Here is a 20,498-nt window from a genome sequence, read left to right as displayed (position 1 = left end):
AGTTAATTTCTGATAAGCAATAATCCTGAAAATCTATCAGAATCTGTGTACATAAAATCCGTACAGAATTATTTCACGGTCACCGACAATGTCTACTTCAAAAAATGGATATGTTTGAAAAGAGCTCTACACCAAGAATTGGAAAATGTATGTGTTTCTCTCTTTCGTGTAAAGACTTGTGGAAACATTACTCGTTATGATAATATTGCTCCAGAAGGGTCCATTTCGTTTGATTTATCATTCTTCAAAGTGCGCAGTTCCTTTTACACAGAATTACAAGCTTAAAACCCAGAATGATGACAAATAAAGATATTTACAGTTGATGTTACTGTATTTTCGAAGCAGAGTTATATATCAACGGGCATATTACATCGTAGTTCCCTTTCACACAGGACCTAAATTGCGGTGCCAGTTTTACCGGAAGTAACCTTGGTTTTACAGCAAGATCTAAATCGTCTCTCTTAGAGCTGATGCCAAGTAAGTAAGTTACAAATGTTATGCCGAAGATTTTATTTTCGGTCTGACCTGGAAGACAAGGGGAACATAAGTTTGAGAGTTCTGAGCTGAGGAAATATCTGTAACTAAAAGGACATGCACATTTTAACCAGCTGGTTCCCGGGTGGTGACGTGTGCTCGAAGTCTTCATTCGAAACTTTCGGAGAGTCACGTGTTTGGAACACATTTAGCAACATGTGGCCTGCTCCTCCTCTCCTGCAGTAGTGAGCCCAAGAACGTATGAACTGTCGCTTGGAGAGGGAAGACAAATAGGTACAATCCCAGCATTCACCGAGCAGTGAGCTCTCCCAGCACCACGTGTTTCTTAGGGAGACTCCGAAGCCCGAGTACCATATTAAGTCTTCCTCGACGTCAGAGTCAGCTTAAAGTGGAAGAAAATCATAAATCTTATTCAAAACGTTTAATTAATCTCAGAGTTCTAGAGTCAGTTTGTTCTCTGCAGGTCTCCTTTGGTCGAACCACAAAGGAATGTAAGGGCCACAACGTACATGACTCCCTACTCTACGTACTGACCTTCTCGCAGTTCTCCGTGTTCACAACACCAAACTATTGACGTTCTACGTCATTTCTAATATCAAATCTGTCACTCGTGGCCGAGTGGACAGTACAATACACAAACGGTATCCCTTGCATTTCTAAGAGGCGAATGACCGGGTTACCACTTGTTCTTTTCCGACCCTGACGGTATAAGCGAGTCTTCCATCTTCCTACTGGTTGTTGTAAGTAAAGGTTGTACTTCCTCTTAAAACACCACCTTAATTCCCCATAACCATATGAACTTTTACCAATCCAATCTATTCGTTAATACCGATCAATTTACTCTTTGACTTTTATAACCTTGTTTTATCGCATTTGTTCCTAGCTACGTCTAAAAGAGTTTCGTGATCATCTATACCGCCTTTCATCGTATCTTCTCAAAATACTTTCTGATCCACCTCTTCGTCCCAGATTAATTTAAATTTCTGCCATTCGCATCACCTTCCGAGTTAACAGTTTATTAATTTAGAACAATCACTACAATCACATTATTTTCTGTGAAGTAGCCTACATCCCTGATTATATGATTAAATATTTCACGTCTGCATCAATTTATTCATGTCTGTACACCCCAAAAGTTAGCGATTGGAATAACTCACCAAAGGAGATGTTCGATAAATTTCCAATATAATTGCAATCCTTTAAGAAAAGACTAGGAAAACAACAGATAGGGAATCTGCCACCTGGGCGACTGCCCTAAATGCTGATCAGTATTGATTGATTGATTGATCTCTTGAACTTCATATTTGTCACCTTTAACTCTTTATTAGCTAACACATTCTTCTTTCATTCGTACAAATACTCCCCATCCTATCTCTACAATAAACACTCCAGTTCCGGAAGGAATTTGCGTATCATTATGTCACTCTTTAGCCATGATTCAACCCCTTATATAACATCTGGTAAATACTGAATTACTTCATTACAACCTTTTCCTGTCGCTGTACTCACACCTCCGCTCCTATATCTCACCCCTAAGCTATACATACACACGCACTAAAAGACTCACACGTACCTACTCCTTAGTACCCCTCCACTGAGTATCCCAATGATCATACTCTCCTCTCCCTTCAACTGCATAACAAGATCCCATACTATGTTGGTAGTTATTCCTGCTTGCCATACGTTGTTCGAACCGATACCACACAATCTATACCCTCCTCTTTCCTCAACTCCTTGGTTCCCTTTCCTCCACGCACTTTCTCCCCGAGCCTATCTATAGAGTCCTCAATGACCAGATCTTCGACCTCATCCACCTCATTAGATTCTTTTCCCTATTAGTCTCCCCTGATGATTACAGATCCTACTTTCTCCTCCGTTTTCTCCTTCTCGTGGCCCTGTTCCACGCCCTCTTCCTATCCTCTGGTATACCTGGGTTCCCTTTCCTGCACGCACTTTCTCCCAGAGCCTACCTATGGAGTCCTCAATGACCAGATCCTCGACCCCATCCACCTCATTAGATCCTTTTCCCTATTAGTCTCCCTAGTCTTCCATGATGATTACAGATCCTACTTCCTCCTCCGTTTTCTCCTTCTCGTGGCCCTTTTCTAGGCCTTCTTCCTATCCTCTACTGAACGTACCTCCTTCCACTTATCTCCCACCTTCCTCTAACACTTTCATTTCCCCCTATTTCCATCTGTATTTTACGAGCGCTGACTCACGGATACTTCACTTGATCCCTTTGCCCTTAGCGTACCTGTTTTTCGGAGCTTCCCCTCCCACCGCACCTTGTATTTTGCTGCTGTTCTCCTTCCCTTGTCACCCGCTCTTCCTTCGTGCTATCTCCCCTTAAGCTACGAACTGTAACGGTTAGCGCAATGCAAGTGGGCCCACACATTTTCCACACGAATTTGGCAGGACTGCAGGTATATAGCTAAATACGCTCACATTCATTGGGGGTGCTACTGGAAAGAACTGCTCAACCTCGAGGCAATGACACGAGTTTCCACTGCTTACCTTAGGCCTTCTTCCGTAAAACCACATTTCAAAGACCTCTATTCCCTTTCTCTGATAAGCATGTTTCTATCTCATGCAGTCTCACGATCCAGACATATGTTCCACAAACGACTGTCCGAATTGTATATTTATGGTGAGAGAACGTTCGTTTACAAGAAGGCTTCCTTTAGCAAATGTTGTTCTTCGATAAATGTTCTGCTAGTTTCTTCTGCCATTGGTTATGTTACTTCCTAGCTACCCAAATTCCCCTACTTCCTTGGTGAGTACATTTCCTAGTCTTGTATCACCTGAAACTCTAGGATTGCCTGCTCTAGAGGCGTCGGTCGTTTCTCTTACTGCTGTTACCTGCACACGGAGGAGACACGCACTGGAATACCAACTGTGAAAAGAGTTCTATTCTTACCGTGTACTGGTGGATGTACCGACGTCAACAAAACCATGTGCCGAATGTCACTTGAGTTAAGATACGACATTTTCTGGAACACATTGACGTCTAACTCATACTGGTTATCGGGCGAAGTAATTCGTCGCGTGTCAACCTGTAACAAATTTCGAAAACTTTAGACGTAGAAAGTTAGGTTCACTGTGAGCTGGTCCTCCTCACACTGACACTTGTGTTTACTCACTCGCACGTCACAAGGTTATTGCTGCTTTATTGGACTTTTCGCCATACCATATAGTGGCAACTTACGGGTAACAATGCTGTTAGTTCCATATTCTTAGATATGACATTGAAAATGGCAGGTCTATTGTTCGTGTGTGCTAAAAGTGAAGGAATGTCCGTCTCTCTGCACATCATTCCCTTGCTGTAAAAAGGGACAACACGTCAATCAAGCCATTTGTTTATTAAACGGGGATTCTGGTGTTTTCCATGTCCGGCTTCAGTGACCGTAATACCCAGGTAAAGAAACTACGTAACTGTGTTTAGGAATTTGCTTTCAAATATTAAAGAACAAGATTGACGACGAACTGAAAGTTATCAACATCTGCTGACCACAAGTAATACCAGTGGTGGAGGAAATCAACAGCCAATTACAGTGAAAATCAGGGAGAGCTTGAGAGATCACTTGGGGAAATGCAGTACTATAGAAGAAGGCTCATTTCCAGGTAGTGTAGCAGTAGATACGTTCAGGCTGGGCTCCAAGCAATGTAGCAGTAGATACGTTCACGCTGGGCTACATCCTACTGCTCCAGGCACTGTAGCAGTAGCTATCACATGGCTGTACTACTTCTTGTGGCTCCAGGCAGTGTAGCAGTAGCTATCACATGGCTGTACTACTTCTTGCGGCTCCAGGCAGTGTAGCAGTAGCTATCACATGGCTGTACTACTTCTTGCGGCTCCAGGCAGTGTAGCAGTAGCTATCACATGGTGTGTACTACTTCTTGCGGCTCCAGGCAGTGTAGCAGTAGCTATCACATGGCCGTACTACTTCTTACGGGTCCAGGCAGTTTAGCAGTAGATATCAACATGGCTGTACTAATTCCTACGGCCCCAGGCAGTTTAGCAGTAGATATATTCTTGCTGGACTACTTGTTACAGCTCCATGCAGTGTAGCAGAAGGTGTGTCCTTACTGGACTACTTCTTACGCCTCCAGGCAGTTTAGCAGCACATATCACATGGCTGTACTACTGCTTACGGCACCAGACAATGTAGCAGTAGATATCACATGGCTGTTCTACTTCTAATGGCCCCAGCAGTTTAGCAGCACATATCACATGGCTGTTCTACTGCTTACGGCACCAGACAATGTAGCAGTAGATATCACATGGCTGTTCTACTTCTAATGGCCCCAGCAGTTTAGCAGCACATATCACATGGCTGTTCTACTGCTTACGGCACCAGAGAATGTAGCAGTAGATATCACATGGCTGTTCTACTTCTTATGGCCCCAGCAGTTTAGCAGTAGGTATCGCCAGGCTGGACTATTTCCTACGGCTCCAGGCAATGTAGCAGTAGATATCACATGGCTGTACTACTTCCTACGCCTCCAGCCAGTTTAGCAGTAGAATGTCCTTGCTGGACTACTTGTTATTGCTCCATGCAGATAGCAGTAGCTATGTCCTGACTGGACTACTTCTTACGGCTCCGTGCAGTTTAGCAGTAGACATGTCCTTGCTGGACTACTTGTTATTGCTCCATGCAGTTTGCAGTAGGTATGTCCTGACTGGACTACTTCTTACGGCTCCATGCAATTTAGCAGTAGACATGTTCAGGCTTTACCCCTTCTTGCGGTCCCAGGCAGTTTAGCAGTAGACATGTTCAAGCTTTATCATTTATTGCGGTTCCAGGCAGTTTAGCACTTGACATGTCCTTGCTCGACTACTTCTTATGGCTCCCGACAATATAGCAGTAGATATCGCCAGGCTGGACTACTTCCTACGGCTCCAGGCATTTTAACAGTAGATATCACCAGGCTGGACTACTTCTTACGGCTCCAGGCATTTTAGCAGTAGATATCGCCAGGCTGGACTACTTCTTACGGCTCCAGGAAACTTAGCAGTAGATATCGCAAGGCTGGACTACTTCCTACGGCTCCATGCAACTTAGCAGTAGATATCGCCAAGCTGGACTATTTTTTGCGCCTCCTGGCAGTCTAGCATTTGATAACAAATGGCTGTACTACTTCTTACGGCCCTAGGCAGTTTACCAGTAGATATGTCCTGACTGGACTCCTTCCTACGGCCCCAAGCAGTTTAGCAGTAGATATAACATGTTTGTAATACTTCTTATGGCTCAAGAAAATTTAGCACCAGAAAGCGCCAGGCTGGACTACTCCGTGCGGCTCCTGGCAGTTTAGCAGTCGATATCACAAGGCTGTACTACTTCTTACAGCCCCAGGCTGTTTAGCAGTAGATATGTCCTTGCTGGACTACTTGTTACTGCTCCATGCAGTGTAGCAGTAGGTATGACCTGACTGGACTACTTGTTATTGTTCCATGCAGTTAGCAGTAGGTATAACCTGACTGGACTACTTTTTACTGCTCCATGCAGTGTAGCAGTAAGTATGACCTGACTGGACTACTTGTTACTGCTCCGTGCAGTGTAGCAGTAGGTATGACCTGACTGGACTACTAGTTACTGCTCCATGCAGTTAGCAGTAGGTAACGCTAGGCTTTAATACTCCTTACGCCTCCACTCAGTTTAGCAGTGGATATAACCTATGTGGACCTCTTCTTGAATCTCAGGAAAGTGGCATCCCGATATCCACCGAGTTCTTTCTTCTCAAGTATTCTATCTGAGCTGAGAACACCTAGGAGGGTTTACGGTAAAGCAGGGAGCGTATCCAGGGAGGTGTTCCCAGCCAGACGGATGTTTCTTTGTTAAAGGAAACGACTAGTTTCTCCTTGATGCATTTTCCATGTCTCCACAACCAGTGTAGTATGAATATTGTTTAACAAATTCTATGCGGGCCTAGCATAGGCTGCTTGCCACAAAGACAACCTGTGTGAAATGTTACGGAGTCTACGAAGTATAAATGCAGCTTACTACTATGTTGTAGCAACTTACTGCAACGTCCCGAGGACACTCAAAACCAACACTGTCCAAACAATCAAATACAAGAACAGGAAACAAATGTTAGTTACCTTAGGTGCAGTAAGCTGCATAATCAAAATATGGAAGGTGCCTTTAAATTATTTAGAGGTAAAAGGCCAGTGTCAAATAAAAATTTACACTTCACAAGTCACTAATGCTACGAGACTTTCTTAAGGCGGAAACAGAAATATATTTAACTTACAATGACTTGAAACTGGAAGAATTTGAATAGGTCATCCATTTTAACAAAGGTTAAAGAAAATACTAATTTTTGGATAACCGAAAGAATTCTTAAGTAAATATGAAATACTGGCCTGCAACAATTGTTTCCTCCTGATAACTGAATTTAAGTTAATTGGATCAAATAAATCTACATAAATGAATTTGAAATTTGTTTCAACGTAATCAAAGCTCACATTACAATTGCAATAATTGTAATAAACACGATAACAGGGCCACATTACTTCTGCAACGCACAGTGCGTCCAGAATTGAAATTAATGTAAGCCAGTTATGCTTTATAATAAAATAAAATTTTTAAATATCATAGCCTACTTAAATATTCCCCATACGACCATAAAATTTTAATGGAAAATATGAGCGTTCCAGCAAAACTACAGAACAAAGTCACGCACGAACTGTAATGCTGCTACACGCAAGGCTACAGAGTACACAATCAAGAAGAGAGAAAACAGGGATGTGAATTGTTCTGGTGAGCGCTTAAGAAAAGAAAATTTAACAGTTAGGAGAATCAATTTTCAACTCTCTACCAACCGCCATGATACAGATAATAAAAATAATAGTAATTATATTAGATTGTATGATTCAAATTGCACATTAACATTAAATTTAACAGAGGGCAAAATCGTGGTTATGCAATTTAATGTGAGGTGGCATCGTAAATGGCATGATGCACATATGGGGCGATTAAGGTAATATTTTCTTGAATAAACCAAACCGATAGTACAATTCCAGTTCCAAATATTTAAAACATTTGACACTACTTACATCAGCCTGTATGAATATTAGCAAAGTAATCTAAACCTTCACCTAGCACTCAGTTGAAGACCGGCACACAGACGTAAGCAAATAATAACCCACGCCACTACTATGCACACGGAAGGAAAACGAAGAAAATAAAATAATTTCCAACATTTAGAAATTAAGGCTTTGCCTTAAATATCGGTTAGGTTTTCCTCCATTCCGCCGAACGTGCACACATCCAGACAGAACTCTAGTGCAGGGAGGAACATACAGCGCATGCGCGCCAGTACTGATTTCCAAGGGACCAATAGCGTTCATCTCAGCCACGGCGCAATAATTACATATCACACTTTTAAATAATTGTAGAATGCACAAATTAAACAGGCGCACCAAAGAATGTACGATAGAACGGAAATACACAGGTCGGATGTGTTTCACGTTACAGTTTCTTCTCAAGGATTCCATCTGCACTGTGAGACTTTAAAGCGGGGAGGTATTTCCAGCCACACGGATGTTCCTTGAATGATTTGCTAAAGGAAAGTACTAGTTTCTCCCTCATCTATTTTGCATATCTCCACAATTTCTGTAGTACCGATATTGTTTAACAAATTAAACATATGCTGTTTGTCACAAAGGCAACCTGTGTGAAATGTCACAGTGTCTGTGAACTATAACTACTAATTTCTAGCGCATCCCGTGACGAGATCGCTAACTAGCAGGACGCTTGACTTCGTTCAAACAGATTAGGTACAGGGCAGATATAATTTTAAATGCACGTTTGTTCCTTCAGTTACACAAGAAATGTGAGTAATTACTTCTGCAATGTGCTACTTCACTGCAATTCGTTGTCCCTTACTAAAGTAGTCAGTGGTTAGCACACGAAAAGCAGGTCTGGGTTTGATACATTTTGATATCACGTACCTATTAGATTATTTCCGCGAACTGTATTGCTGTGGTTTCAAAGTTGGCTTCAATTTGAGTGGCACATGCACATATTTTGAATACAAAACACCAAGTTAATCACACACAATTTTATCCATCCAACACGGGGGCAGAACTTTGTATTTGAGAATATACGTTACCGTTATCTTCCAGTTATTATGGGCGTCCTTCTCTCCACGAACAGTAACGTGCAATGTCGAATCCACGGGTGATGAATACTGATATGTTCCTGCCAGTGAAACTGCTAGTGTCAGGGGCAAAAGAATCTGGAACAAGTACAGAGTTCAGAAGTTAACTATGACGAATATGACTTCCTGAAGGAGGTTATGATGGAAAATTTGGTAGTTTAGAGCAGAATACTGACTTCAGGTTCATTCGCTGTCCACCCTCAGTCAAACAAACACATTACCTTAAATCGTCAGCCTACTTTGAAAACTTTGGTGGTCAGTTACCAAAGCACTGCGCAAAACATTTTCCTTTGTAAAGTAATCGTCTCTTTCCCTCCACAGTTTTAGGTATTCGCACAGGATTAATGTACTTCGTCCTGATTATTTGTTAATTATCGTAACGAGAGCTTCATGAACTTACTTCTAAGTATGTATGTGCGAGGATAAGGAAAGGGACCACTCTTCGCATCGTAAGCGAGGCTCCACAAACTTACTCCCTCGCGCTCATTTAGCAGCGCGAACATAAGATAAAATTACTCGGATACCTTATCCTATGGTGAATAAAGCCTACCTCGGCATAAACATCCAGTCTTCTCCCAAAATTTCCGATACCGATGCAGTATTCCGGTGTATTTCGTAGTGTGACTCTCTCCTTATTATTCGTATAGTTGTGAATTTAAGTCTTTTAAAACATTAAAATATATTCGGTTAAAAAGTAAGCAGTAATAATTCTCACTGTGTCAGGGACTAATGATGCACCAAATGAAAGCTTTAAAACAATCTCCTGAGAGTGACTTTGAAAGTGAAAATTGTGGTGAGGAAAGTGAACCTTCTGAACAGACGAGTTTCAGGATACATGATGTTCCCAAAGTTCAAACAGTCTCCAAATGTACGGAGGAGGTTAAAGAATTTGTAAACAAGTGTTGTGGCTTCATCCATTCTTCCAGAGTAGAATGTCAGGAACGGATTACAATTGGGGAGAACATGTCAATCACCACCACATATTAATGATAGGTGAGATGACTGCATTAGTACAAAACCAGCCAATGACGACAGCTACTGAGAGAAAAAATATGACAGGAAAAATAGTTACACAATGTATCACTTCAAAGGGCAGGTGTGTCAGCCATTCTTTCAATTTGTATTCGCTTGTGGCTCTAAGTAGATAAAGAATTTAAAGGAACAATTCAAGAAAGAAAGGTTGTAGCCCAAAATTCACCGAAACGTATTAAAGACTTCTCAGATAAAATCTATTCCTTTTGATGGTCGTAAAACAATTTCAGTGAACAAAATGCACTTTGTCATGCCAGGCCAGGCCCCTACAATGCGGAAAAGTGATCTGATGCTTCTCCCAACAGACATGACTAAGAAGTACGTTCACACATTATACTCTTCAGTTGTAAATCATTAGAGAGAATTCCTGTATCACTCTCGTCCTGGTATTCAATCTGGCGTACAATTTGCAGTAACATAGTAGTTCAGAAAATAAAGACTGATGTGTGTATGACTTGTAGAAGAAATCAGACTGTAATAGCAAAACTGTTAATTTCTGATGAGGAGGAAAAAAAGAAAACATCAGAGTTGATTGTCTCTTGCGCCACATAGCTGTAGGCTCAACGCATTATACTTTTGATTTTGCCCAACAAGTGCACTCACCATACGATCCGCAACGAGTTTGACCCATTTCCTTTCTTACAGGCTAGCATGTGAACCACTTAACAAATTTGTTTTGTCCAGAAGCTTGTACTGCGGGTCTTATCCCTTGTCATGCCATGTCTTTTTCATTAGGTGAGGAGCATTTAGAACTCCATGCTGATAACTGTGTCGGGCAAAATAATAACGCCTTAATGAGATACCTCATATGGAGAGTTAGGGCAGGAAGACCAGCAGTTGCAAAATTTAATTTTTGCCAGTGGGACCCAGGAACTTTCATCCTGATTTGTATTTTGGATGCTTCAAGAGAGCATTCCGAAATAAAGTGCAGTTGTTGAAGATGTAACTGTTGTCACCCGTATTAGTTGTCAGATTTCTAGCTATATTATTCCTGTCGCTATGGCACAGAATCCAGAAATGTAACAGTTCCTACTTATGAGTGAGAAAACAAGTTCCACGCTGGAATGGAAGACATTGCATAAATAACCCACATACATCACTTCATGTATACGAAAGAGCTCCCTGGTGAAGTGCTGACAGAGAAATGCATAGTTTTTGATGAAGTACTCTACATCATCCTTCCGGAAGAATCGCCGCCTGATTTCCGCAAGTCATCAAACCTCAAGGACTTAGCATCCATAGACAGACGTATCTCATTTGGTATCAGAACATAAGAGAGGTATACTATGTCCCGCGTAACATTTTTCACTGCTCCAGCAACGCCACCACCAATCATCTCAAGTGTTAATCTTATGGAGCCGGCTTCTGTTTCTCCTCCTCTGCCAATAATCACACCATCATCATCTTCTCCTTCAAAAAGTGCAACGCCTAAAAGTACAAGTAAGGCTCAGAAGAGAAAAGCACCAACTCCGAGAAAATTCTCCCCAAAGAAGTGGATTCGACACCCTCCCCCACTGCAGCTACTGCGGAGAGGCAGGACATCGGGACCAGACGGTGAAAGGGCAAAACACAGGCCTCAGCATGAATAACAGATATTCCTGCTGGCTGTGATTACCGATCGCTAAGGTATGTGATAATTCTTGTAACGTGCAGTAGTGTTGCTAATAGTGTCTTCAGTGATCGTCTGCAAGTCATAAAACCTCAGAGACTTAGTATCGACAGATAGATCTCCATGAAAAGATTAGACCGTAATAATATATGTTTGTATTATTCGCTAAAAAATCTACGTCGGAATAGCGGTGAACATGAAAATGTAAATGAACCGGGAGGTACATCCCAACGCCGCGCATTTAAATCTAGCGCCTAAAAGAACTCCTCGACTAGTGAAAGTGTGAAATTGGAACTAGACCAGCTTATAAATTTACTCAGAAGATGCCATCACTAAAATATGATATAATTTTGTTATTGTGAAGTTTCCTGAACTGACTATATTTCTACTTGTTTTGTTTGCCATTCATCAAGAAGTTTATACATTCTTCCATAGATGTCACTACTAAAAACTATGATCATACACCCTGGTGCGAAGTGAAAGAACTTTTGATTTAAAGAAGTTTTGTATTCATAAGATTTTTACTAATTGATATTCATTTATTTTGGGTTGGCAACATTTATCCTTTCTTTCCGCCAGTTTTGAATCTAGCCAATTCCAAATTTCTGTAATTAATTTTCAACCTATCACAGCCTTCTTCTCCGATTTTGTATGCAACTTTTAAATTACCTAATAAAATGAGAGGGTGTGGCTAGTTTAATCTTGAATGGTCTCGAACTTTCCCCGAGGGCTTATAAACTGCGGATTTCCACGTCTCTTGGCCAATTGATCGGGAGTGTGTGTGTCAAGCAGGAGGCGCGAGGCCTCTTCGTCAGCTGCTAGAGCTTCTACAAGGTAATGGCCACACAACATCTTTCTTTCTTTCTTTCTTTCTTGCTAGCTCCGCAGTTTAACCAGAGAGAAAGGTCCGAATCATCAACTATGTAACATACTTTTCTGAAAATGTAACTTCTGACGGCTAATGTAAAAACGTCATAAAATCTTTAACTGTAAATCGGGGATAGAGAGTGAAGTACCCTCTCGAGCTCCCCTTCATCTTGGACTGAGGTGACTACGTTTGTAACTGTTCTTCTTCCTTTCCGTAATATATTAGTTTACCCTTATACGAGTCACCTCAGTAGTTTGGGAATAGTCCCTGTTTCACCGGCCTAGTGCACCTTAGGTTTTTAAGTTTTCACTATCTTGGAGCACTGAACGCCTCCATTCAGTTTGTGTTTTGGGCCATTTTACTTAACCTGTTCTTTTCCGCAAAGGCCCTGTAGGTTGGGTACAAGATACCGCTGTTTCACATTGTAAGTTGGGCCATGGAAGGCCAGAGAGTGTACGATTTCTGATATTGCCTCGAGGAGGCTGAAAGGAAACGGAGAGCCTATTAGCTCTTTCTCAAATTTTGTAATTGTAAAGTATGCCTCTGGGAGGCTAGATATTGCAAATTTAACAGCAAGTGCTCTTTGAATTAGGGGATTTCTGCTCTTTATTAAAGTGGTCTTCTTTAACATGTAAATTTGAGCTTGGAGCTGAAGCATTGTAAAGCGAGGGGTTCGAAGCCCAGGACCTGTCGAATTCACCAATATTGTATTTTCATTGACTTGTTCCAAAATTGCTAATTGTACCTGTTGTATTGTTATTTGTTGATTTTTTAAATTCTAAAGAAATATAACCTTTGTTAAAGTTTTAAATTAACTTTGATATTGTAGTTAGACCCATTCACCCGGCACCTTCTTTCACCTCTACGATCCCCAAATACCCCGGAACAGTAAACACCAGCGTAGCTAGCAAATACTTCAGTAGTTATTTGTGTCCTAAAGTAACCGAACTTTTAAACAGCTATACTGGAAAGTTATGAAATCTTATGTTGAATCATTACATGCTAATTTGAGGCCTCGCCGGGCTGAGTGGCTCAGACTGTTAAGGCGCTGGCCTTCTAACCCCAACTTGGCAGGTTCGATCCTGGCTCAGTCCGCTGGTATTTGAAGGTGCTCAAATACGACAACCCCGTGTCGAAAGATTTACTGGCACGTAAAAAGAACTCCTGGGGGACTAAATTCCGGCACCTCGGCGTCCCTGAAGACCTTAAAAAGTAGTTAGTGGTACGTTAAACAAATAACATTCTTATTATTAATTTAAGGCCTTAATTTCTTTGTTAAATGATCTGACCATTTCACATCCCTTGCCACATGTCTTCCCTGTCTTGGCCTATATTTCCAAAACGGAGCCTTGAAAACTATGGACAGTACGTTTTCAGCCCCGTCTAGTCCAAGTAATTAGGTAGGAGTGGCTTGCACGGAGAACTCGTCCTGTATTCTCACTGAGCATGGATTGTAGTTATTTCCACGTAGCAGATTGCGTGACGGGTAATGGGTGCGCAAGCAATGTTTGCTAAAACAGTCTATTCCGAATATTCCGCTCTATCACAGTCTGATGACCCATAGGCCTTTACAAATCGAAAACACATTCTTCACGAGGAGAAGTCGCAGCTTCCAGAGGACATTACCTAGGTCCGGCCTCGAACACCGAAGTTCACTTTATATTTGGGTTTACAAAAATACACAGAATTGGAAGCAGCTGTAGCTTCTAGTTTTACATCAGACAAGACTCGAACCCTCGATTCTAGTTCACAATTATTTACAATACGCGCTCTGTTGGGGCAGTAGCGTACGTTATTCACAATTGTCTGAATCACAGACCCTTAACGCAGAAGGAGTGTATTACCCACATCATTACTTATTACGTGGTTACGTTCTCTGAATTAAGGAAAGAGGGTAAGGCCTACATGAATTTTAGAGAAATACGGACACCCTGACAGTTACATGCTTACTAAAACTTCGAAAACCGAATTCGATAGCTGCAGTCGCTTAAGTGCGGCCACTATCCAGTAATGGTTCGAGCCCCACTGTCGGCAGCCCTGAAGATGGTTTTCCGTGGTTCCCCATTTTCACCCAGGCAAATGCTGGGGATGTACCTTAATCAAGGCCACGGCCGCTTCCTTCTAACTCCTAACTCTTCCATATCCCATCGTCGCCGTAAGATACATCTGTGTCGGTGCGACGTAAAGCAAAAAAAAAAACATCGAGATCTTCCCGAGTTTCACACCCAGAAGTTTGACATATTTAATGTTGTGCCATACCTTGTTAATTAGCTCATGTTCAGACTGCTCTTCCACCTTAATCCGCCATCAGATGATACACACACAATTCAATCATTTTATGGGCTAATTAAAATAATATTATTTTTGATAACTTCTGAATGGTTAAAAGAAAACTTACTGCCGATAGGTTACCCAACTTCAAAATACTAATTTTCTTCCACCTTGATGAAGTGCTTTTATCAACAGGGGCAGGACAAAATCGATGCTAGGGACATCTTGCCCCAGAAAGTCAAACTACTAGAATATCTGACGGTTCAGGATATTTTACACAAGTGACAGCATAGACAAGTTTACGAGGCCTCAGTCTCGAAACAGTGAACATAAATGCCAGTAATACCTACAACTTTTCCTCTAGTATTCTACGATACATCTTCTGTAAATGTGTCAAAGTTGGCCATAACTACCTATTTATCTTGGAGCATTACTTGACTGTTTGCATGAAGGAGTTATACCAAATTAATTCAGAGTTTCTACAGAGTCCCCAGTGTACAAAGGATTAGGTGATAAACATAAAGAGAATAGCTATGGGCCAGTCAGCTTGACATGTGATGAACAGAAGCTGAGGAAAGCATTCTTTACGGTTATCTTGCACACAATTTCAATTTCAAAATTCAAACTGGTCTGATAGAATTAAATTTGTGTTTAGGAAGGGGACCAACTAGCAGGGTTCAAGCAAGGACAAAGCGACTGCAGCGCTCTTTACGGATGTAAGGCCAATTAACAGGGCGAAACAGCGTGTGACTGTCTACATTTCAGAAAGCATTGTCTGCTCATATTCTGATCCCGCTGTTTTCTTGTATATTAATTACCGTGTTGTGAAAGTAGCGCATGTGGATCACCACAAGTTCAGTACTTAGGGGTCGCAGCAAGGATGTAAAACAGAGGCGCATAGGTCACTGGTAAGACCCATTCAGCGTATACGCGACTCGCCAGGATTACTTGACTCAACAATAACACAGGAGGGCGCGATTTGCTCTGGGTCGAGTCCGACAATTAGTAGTGTTATGAAAACATTGGAAACTAGCTGTCAGTGGAGAGATGAACATACTAACTCTATACATGAAAATTGTCAGGAATAGTCTTTAAAGTGTTATGACCTAAGCACCATCACCGTGGCCTCCTACCACACTTTGTACGCATATTCTTTGATGAAGGAATGCTGTAGAAATTGACTGACGACATGCAGCAGGTCTTGTCGAAAGTGGTGGAAACATGTGGAAACCTTCGTCTAAACGTGAGCTTAAAGAAGACGTAATACATTATTGTGGTCAATGGAGCTCCGATACAGAGGATAGACGAGCGCTGGGAGCAGGTGCAGGATAGCACGGTGCTGTCTGTCCCGCATTGTGGCGTTCGGAGCAGTGTTCTGGACTGTGAGGAAAGATTAGGAGCATTTGAAATGTGGGTCTCCCGTGGTTTGCTGGGTAGAGGAGTTAGAATTGTGCAGGGCTCCTAAGATCAACAAGCTCTCCCACTGTGCACATATCATGGGACGCCCTCCTCCTATTAATTATACAACGGGAGATCGAGGGAGGAGGGATCATGGGAACCCCACACGTCTTGACTGGGGAACAGACAAGAACAAGCCTAAGATCGCCAACGTCCGATGACGGGTACGGCACTAGGACGGTGTCCAGTGTGATCCTAATTATTGCGGTAGACTGAGCGTCCGAAGAGACGGGAGGAGAACCATTACTACATGCACAGAATAATGTACTATTAATAACGTGTGGAGGGACGGCAATTACCAGGAATGTAACTGTGTAGGTTGGTGTCTGCTGTAAATGAGCTCCTGAAAGCCACTCATTGCTTTCATCCGATGTATCTCCACCACTGACAGCACACTCTTGTGTTCCCTTGTTTGAATATTCATCATTCACAAGATATCTCACTCAAATTCCAGGAAAATTCCATTACTCAATAGAGATACACTAGCGGAAATGGAAAGTATTACACCGATACCCCAGTATTTCCATGCCCGTGAGACATATAGATTAAAATTTCAACCTCATACGACGTAATTGTTAGTACACGAAACGCCATTCCTAAAGATGGCGTGTCTAGCGTTACTGTCTCTCTTCAGGGAGCGATCGCAACCCAGCATGCCTAGAGGACGTGAACTGGCAGCTTATGGGCGTGAGGGATACCGCTGTAGGGTCGAAACTGCGGCACGGGTCCTTCCAGAAGGAGAAGGTGGCCCTGGCAGAGTGTTACCACGATCCGTCGGGAACAGATTTCGTGGGCTGCGTGTTTGTGATGTCTTTTGAAGTAGGGGCCGCATCCCCAGAGACATGCACCAGGCCTGCTCCCCTTCCTGTACGGGGTCGTGTATGAGGTGAGATGAGTCTCCCCTTCCAGAGAAGTTACTGAATGACGTGATATGTGATAGTATGACAAAGATGCCGGCACGTAGCCTACTCGTGTCGAACGGCTCAAGAATGAAATTTTTCACAGTCAACAGCGTCATATGGCCCCACACCGTATGAAAATAATCCAGTCTTTTGACACGAAATCTAGGGATTACAAATTGTATACTAACATTGTGATGGTGAAGCAATGGGACTCGAACCGTCTAACGTCGGTATCAGAGAGTTTGGTGTGCATGGCCACCACTCCACGACCAAGCCTGATATCAGTTTCAGAGAAATAAGTAAGCGACTCACCCAATGCAGCGACATCATTGTGTGTGGCGTTAGTGGTTGATAGACACACGATGCGATTCGACAGCTGTACTGAGGAACATTAGCTCTGGCCTCCCATTTATATCCTTCAATTGGTAATAAAGCCCAGCAGCTCAATGGCCGACCTATCAGAGTCTTTCACGTCATATACCCATAACCGCGCATAAACTAACTGTGTGAACCTGTGGCATAAACCTGTGAATAAAGACCAGATTTATACAAAACTCGTGCATTTTTGACAATGAATATTGCATACATTCTATAATAAGGTTTAAAAATAGTTTAACTTTAGGTGTAATTCGATCAATAGCAAAAATATCTACGGATTCTTAAACTGTCTACCCTTGTCGTAAGATGAAAGAGGGATAGAAAAATAATTCAATGTCGACATCCTTTCCTAAATTTAATATTTTGTGACCTTACAATGAGTTTCAGAGTGCGTCTCACTAAACAACTATATTTGCACCTAAACCAACAGCGTCTTTGTCTGTGAAATGTGTTTTAGGTACGAGGGCGACCAAGTTAGTAAGGTGTCGAAGTTCTACAAGAAGTTTGAGAATTGACTTCCTGTTTATCAAACATTGCCAATCAATCACTACTGATCTGCATTTAGGGCAGTCGCCCAGGTAGCAGATACCCTATCTGTGGTTTTCCTAGCGTTTTTCTAAATGATCGCAAAGAAATTGGAAAATTATTGAACATTTCCCTTGGTAAGTTATTCCAGTCCCTAATTCCCCTTCCTATAAACGAATATTTGCCCCAATTTGTCCTCTCGAATTCCAACTTTATCTTCATATTGTGATCTTTCCTACTTTTAAAGACACCATCCAAACTTATTCGTCTACTGATGTCCTCCCTCGCCATCTCTCCACTGACAGCTCGGAACATACCACTTAATCGAGCAGCTCGTCTCCTTTCTCCCAAGTCTTCCCAGCCCAAACTTTGCAACATTTTTGTAACGCTACTCTTTTGTCGGAAATCACCCACAACAAATCGAGCTGCTTTTTTTTCTTTGCTTTTTTTCCAGTTCTTGAATCAAGTAATCCTGGCGAGGGTCCCATACACTGGAACCATACTCTAGTTGGGGTCTTACCAGATACTTATATGCCCTCTCCTTTACATCCTTACGACAACCCCTAAATACCCTCAAAACCATGTGCAGAGATCTGTACCCTTTATTTACAATCATATTTATGTGATTACCCCAATAAAGGTATTTTTTATGTTAACACGTAGATACTTACAATGATCCCCAAAAGGAACTTTCACCCCATCAACGAAGTAATTAAAACTGAGAGGACTTTCCCTATTTGTAAAACCCACAACCTGACTTTTAACCCCGTTTATCATCATACCATTGCCCACCGTCCATCTCACAACACTATCGAGGTCACCCTGCAGCCGCTCACAATCTTGTAACTTATTTATTACTCTGTACAGAATAACATCATCTGCAAACAGCCTCATCTCTGATTCCACTTCTTTACACATATCATTTATAAATTTATGAAAACATAAAGGTCCAATAATACTGCCTTGAGGAATTCCCCTCTTAATTATTACAGGGTCAGATAAAGCTTCGCCTACTCTAATTCTCTGATTTTTATTGTCTAGAAATATAGCCACCCATTCAGTCAGTCTTTTTTCTAATCCAATTGCACTCATTTTTGCCAGTAGTCTTCCATGATCTACCCTATCAAATGCCTTAGATAGGTCAATCGCAATACAGTCCATTTGGCCTCCTCTATCTGAAATCCTACAAGCTGAGCTTCAGTGGAATAAACTTTCCTAAACCCAAACTGCCTTCTGTCAAACCAGTTATTAATTTCGCAAACATGTCTAATATAATAAGAAAGAATGCCTGCTGCAAATGAGCTCCCGAAAGCCACTCGTTGCTTTCATCCGATGTATCTCCACCACTGACAGCACACTCTTGTGTTCCCTTGTTTGAATATTCATCAATTAAAAAATATCCGACTCTAATTCCGGGAAAATTCCATTACTCTATAGAGATACCCTAGCGGAAATGGAAAGTGTTACACCGATACCCCAGTATTTCCATGCCCGTGAGACATATAGATTAAAATTTCATCCTCATACGACGTAATTATTAGTACAGGAAACGCAATTTCTAAAGATGGCGTGTCTAACGTTACTGTTTCTTTTCAAGTAGAGATCGCAACCCAGGGAAGGGCTAGGAGTGGGAAGGAAGCGGTCGTGGCCTTAATAAAGGTACAGCCCCAGCATTTGTCTGGTGTGAAAATAGGAAAGCACGGAAAACATCTTCAGGGCTGCCGACAGTGGGGTTCGAACCCACTATCTCCCGAATACTGGATACTGGCCGCACTTAAGCGACTGCAGCCATCGAGCTCGGTGACTGAATTTCTACTAGTTTTGTTTGCTATCCAAAAAGAAGTTTGGACATTCTTCCAAAGATTACACTACTAAAAAATATGATCATGCACCCTGGTGCGAGGTATAATAAATTATATTTCAAAGAAGTTTTGTATTCATTAGTTTTTTACTGATTGATGTTCATTTATTTTTGGATTGGCAATATTTCCTTTTTTCCCGCCAGTTTTGAATCTAGCCAATCCCTAATTTCTGTAATTTATTTTCAGCCAATCACCGGCTTCTTCTTCGATTTGGAGTGTAACTGTGTAACTGTACCGACATTGTAAACGAATTTAGTCATCTAAAAATGACTGTCATTAAGAAAAGGCCCCCGTTATTATAATGATCACAGCACAACTCAGTTTTGACTGGCAGTAGGAGAGGTGCCTGCTATTATAGTAAAAAATTCTCAACTTTAATCTGTCTGTAAGTAAGAAAGGGCGCTTGCCACTAGGAAGATAATGGGGTCTCCCTTTATAATGAAAACTTACCTGCTCGATTGTGAATGGCAGTAGGGAAGTGAGCCTGCCGTTTTCACCACAACTCCGTAATTCGCACTTTACACTGGAAACAACGTATGACAACCTCCTCCTGCCGTTTCTGGGTAACGCTAAGAAATATGCAATTTTAAAAAGTATTACTTACTGCATGTACAGTACTTTACTTCGATATCCGTATACAATGTAGAATATCGGAGCGAAGCACGGGTATATTTGCTAGTAAGGCAAGTACATGGCTGAGAATTATCGCAACATTTCGTGATATTAAGGTGGCACTGAATTACGTTTGGGTAGAAAAAATCGATTTTCACATTTTTTAAAAAATCTTTTGGTCAGAACCACTTATTCAATTTATACTCATAGATAACCAAAGTCACTGTACTAGATTTTAAGAGTTTAATGCCTAAAATTGAACGTGTTTCATTCTTACCAACATTATATATATTTGGTGTCATAGATCGTAATAATTATAGAAA

At 41.6% G+C, this 20,498-nt stretch overlaps 1 long non-coding RNA gene across 1 annotated transcript; it reads right to left on the bottom strand.

The window, feature by feature from the left end:
- Positions 1-3,418: 3,418 nt before the first annotated feature.
- On the bottom strand, positions 3,419-17,124 carry LOC137502901 (uncharacterized). Its single transcript, XR_011018910.1, has 3 exons — positions 17,111-17,124; positions 7,595-8,736; positions 3,419-3,548 (listed from the first exon to the last, which is right to left on the bottom strand). It is a non-coding gene; the product is annotated as an uncharacterized lncRNA (long non-coding RNA).
- Between the last annotated feature and the right edge of the window lie 3,374 nt (positions 17,125-20,498).

Source organism: Anabrus simplex, chromosome 13 (assembly GCF_040414725.1).
Source record: "Anabrus simplex isolate iqAnaSimp1 chromosome 13, ASM4041472v1, whole genome shotgun sequence".
Taxonomy (NCBI): Eukaryota; Metazoa; Arthropoda; class Insecta; order Orthoptera; family Tettigoniidae; genus Anabrus; species Anabrus simplex.
This window is presented reverse-complemented; position numbering and strand designations above follow the sequence as displayed.